Source organism: Dipodomys ordii, unplaced genomic scaffold (genome assembly GCF_000151885.1).
Source record: "Dipodomys ordii isolate 6190 unplaced genomic scaffold, Dord_2.0 Scaffold24, whole genome shotgun sequence".
Lineage (NCBI taxonomy): Eukaryota > Metazoa > Chordata > Mammalia > Rodentia > Heteromyidae > Dipodomys > Dipodomys ordii.
The window spans coordinates 11,330,079-11,334,258 of NW_012267240.1; positions in this window are offsets into that span (position 1 = coordinate 11,330,079).

The window sequence follows — 4,180 nt, forward strand, 5'->3', positions numbered from 1 at the left end:
TTATTATAAGCATTGCTTTATCCTGAGCCTGAACTCTTGCCAATCAGGAATTATGTATTGAATGGATGAATTAGATTACTATGTATTATGAATTTCCTTTAATGTTGTGTGTGTGTGTGTTTGGTCATAGGGCTTGAACGCAGGGCCTGGGCACTGTCTCTGAGCTCTTTTACTCAAGGTTAGCACTCTACCACTTTGAACCACAGTGTCACTTCTGGTTTTCTGTAGCTAATTACAGATGAGAGTCTCACAGGGACTTTTCAGCCTGAGCTGGCTTCGAACCATGATCCTCAGATCTCAGCCTCCTGAGTCACTAGAATTATAGGTGCGAACCACCGGCACCCACTGGCCTTAATGCTTTTATTTTTACATTTCTCATCAACTTTCAGGGACAGTATATGAGTAAAGGAGATAATTTGTCTTAACTGTTTAAGATCTTTGAAGAAATGCTTCACTAGGTTAGCACCAATGCAGCTATCAAATAAAACTGTGAGCAAAAATTTATCCTTTCCCTTTAGTTTCACCTGCCAAAGTCACTGGTTGGTAAAACTTGTCTCCATAGTGAATCTGAGCCAACTGAGAACACACAACTGTACATAATGCCTGCCACCTATTGGAAGACACCCAATAAAGCTTTATAGAATGAGAAGATGAAATTATTAATTAATAACAAGAAATCTGTGCTCTGTTGGCCATTATACTTACAGCAATACATCTGCTGTAAATATTTTAGGAAAAAAGTACAGAATCTTGTATGTAAATCCATTAATTCCTTACTGCAGATGAAGTGGAAAACATTTCTCTTCAGTTCCCATCACTGATGCATTAGTCAGGTTTTGCTGTCATAACAAGCAAATCTCTCAATGAGTACTTTTTTTACTTTTACCTGGTTAGGGCTGGATATGTATGGCTGGACTTACTGAACTTAATTGGACTCTACTATCTACAAAGATCTTCTCATTCTTGGACAAGAGTCAAGGAAGCCAATATCTGGGGTATGCTCTACTCAAGGTCAAGGACCAATGCTCAGAAGAATGGAGAACAGGGTGAGCTCTGCAAGTGTATACAAAATTATATATGTCACATATACTCAGCCCATTGGTCAAAGGAAGTCATATGGTCACCCTGCACTATCGCAATGCTTAGGGAAATGAGAACAAGTGATATAATCTACTGCAACTATGTCTTAGGTAATGTTTGTAAAAGGTACTATTTAACCTTTTGGAATACTGATTACTTTTCAGACTGTTAGAGTTCAATTTATATAGCCACAATAATTGAAGCAACTATAAAATCTTTTATAGGTTTGGTAGAAATAGAACTCGTGGAGAGAAAAGTAAGCAGGTTGGGGAATTTTAGCTAAAGAAATAAATTGCAAAGTTATCAATTATAAATATTTTTATGTGGGTGCTTTGATGATGGTCAGTTATTTACTGATTTTTATACCCATGAGTTTTAGATCCCTGGTCTATGTCAGCAGAAAAGGATTTAAATTAGACATATTGGGGTATAGTTACCATAAGGGACAATTTCTTGACCAGTCATGTGAAACGGACATAAGAGGGCAAAAGGTCTTCCTAGTGGAACAATTAAATCATTTATTGGCTTGAAGGAAGGAGGCTGGGGCGAGAGGGCAGGCTTCTACCAATTTTCCGTCAATATTACTTTGAATTGGAAATGAAGTCCTGGGAAAGACAGATGGTATTAAAATGCCTTTAAAAATGGCACTAAGAAACTTAGAAGCTGGCTTGATGGGAAAAATGAAAAAAAAAATACGAGAGGAAAATGCAGTTCCGAGCATCTACCACTTATTCTTTAGAGCATATAACAGCTCACAGTTAATTCTAGTGTGTTTTTTTTAACCCTTCTTTTTTTCTATCAGTATCTGGATTTACCTGGCCTTCAAACCACTGTCCTTCTAATCTCAACCTCCGAGTAGCTTGGATTGCAGGTATAAGCTTCTTGTGTCTCCCTAAGTTTCAACATATTCATTTACATTCTATCAGTAAACATTTAATTAACATCTACTATGTGTGAGTCTCTGCCGCCAGCAGTTGGTTTGGTAAGAAATAACACAAGTTGTACTTAAAACATCCAACACAATCAGCTACAAAGGTCCTACATCATCATCATTCTACTTCTGATTTTTTTATATTTATCATTCAAGAAAGAGAATAAAGTGTTAAAACTATATTTTATGATATGCAGTTATGAAAATCTAAATGCTAAAAACATCACTTCCTTTCAGAAGATCACATAAATACTTTTTCTCCTTAGGCATTTTTTTAATGAGCTCTGAGATGTCTTTAAAGGTAAATGATCTTCTCTGATAGCAAATTCTCCTTTTATTTGCTTTGGGAGGTGGATTTGTGAACACAGCCAGGAGTGGTTCTGAGCTGTTGCTTTTGGTGAATACTTTTTAAAGAAGGTACCTCTTGTGAAAAGTCAAACAGCTCAACATTCTTCCGAAGATGTTGACAGAGCAGTTTACCCACAAGGCTCCGGGATTAATAGCTTTCTTTTCAAATGAAAAGATGCAGCTATGATTTTTTAAAAAAACAAACAGAAATACATGTCACCGCAGTTATGTGGCATGAGTCTTAATCTCAGTGCCGGCACTGGAATGTGTTTCCTTCTTTGTTACAGCCCTGGGTTGACTGACTCCTATGTAGTGTCCAGGAGGTCAAAGCATTTAGCAACCACTGACTCACTTAATCCTCACACTAAGGAGGGCAGGATTTTGTAACTCCATCAGCCCTATTTTGTAGATCAGAAAATTGAGAGAGGCCAAAAATAGAGAGGCCAAGAATTTCCACATCTTCACCAAACTACTAAATGGGCACTAGCCGGAATCTGTTGTCTCACACCTGTAATCCTAGCTATTCAAGAGCCTGAGATCTAAGGATCAGGGTTCAAAGCTAGCCAGGGCAGGAAAGTCCATGAGACTTTTATCTCCAGTTAACCACCAGAAAACCACAAGTGGAACTGTGTCTCAAAGTGGTAGAGCCCTAGACTTGAAGAAGAGCTCAGGGACAACGCCCAGGCTCTGAGTTCAAGCCCCACGAGGGACAAAAACAAAACAGAACAACAAAACAACAAAAAGGGCAGCATTGGGCTTTGAATCTAGTTAGCACTGCTCCATTATGCTGCTGCCTCCCATAAAGAGAATCCTGTAATCAGATGGGCACTTATTAAAAACGAAGAACATGCGCTTTCCTCTGGTTTCATCTCATCCTTCTGCTTGATTTTCTGGCTCTGGAGTTTGGACCCATGAGTTTTTGCAATTGCTTCAGCACAAGTCCAGAACTTGCCCCAGATCTTTGTGGTGCTTTATTGGAAAACAAGCTAGTAGGAGTATACACACTTAAAAACAAACGGCCAGAGTTTATTAATCAAGAGAGGCTTGAGTCGGGCCTGGCAGGACTAGTCATTTTTAACCTATCCTAAGATAGGCTAAAAAAAAAACCAGTGCAGGGGTTGGGGGCCCGGGGGAAGAAAGAAGGTTCTTCTCGATCTATCCACGATCCAACGACTTCAGGCGGGTAGGCACGCGAGGACGCGTCCTCTGGGGAAGGGACCGAGGGGAGCCGGCACTGCCGGAGCCCTGGCGTCGCTGGGGGACTCGCTCAGTGTCAGTCCCCGCGCGCGCGCGCACGCATCTCAGCCTGGGGACCCGGAGCTGCCAGGGGCGCTGGTCCCCGGAGCTGGAGGAGGGACGTGGGCGCGTTCTGGCCCCGTATCTTCTGCGACCTCTGGGTGCCAGGGACAGCAGCTGGGGGAGGGCGGGGTGGTGGCGGCGGTTGGTGGAGGGTGGGCGAGCACCCATCTGGGGAAAGAAGAGAAAGGAAGAAGGGCAGATAGAAGTGGGGAGGGGGGGTGTTGAGCCTTCGCATCTGTCACGCCCCCCCATTCCTTACCCCCCTCCTTCCAGAGCTTCCCCCTCCACCGCCCACCTGGGTGTCCCTCCCCCCCCCGGGCTGCGGCGGGCGCGCGGCGCTCGCTCCCCAGGCCTCCCTGGGCGGTTGTCGGGCCCAGCTCTGCCCTCCCTTCCCCTGCCCTCCCCGCGCCCTCCCTCCGCGGGTGACCGACGTGCTCGTTCCCTGCCTCTTGGGTCGGGGCGCGCCGGTGGGTTTGGCCTGCGCGGCGGCGGCGGCGGGGGAGCGCGAGGGGCGGGCACGAG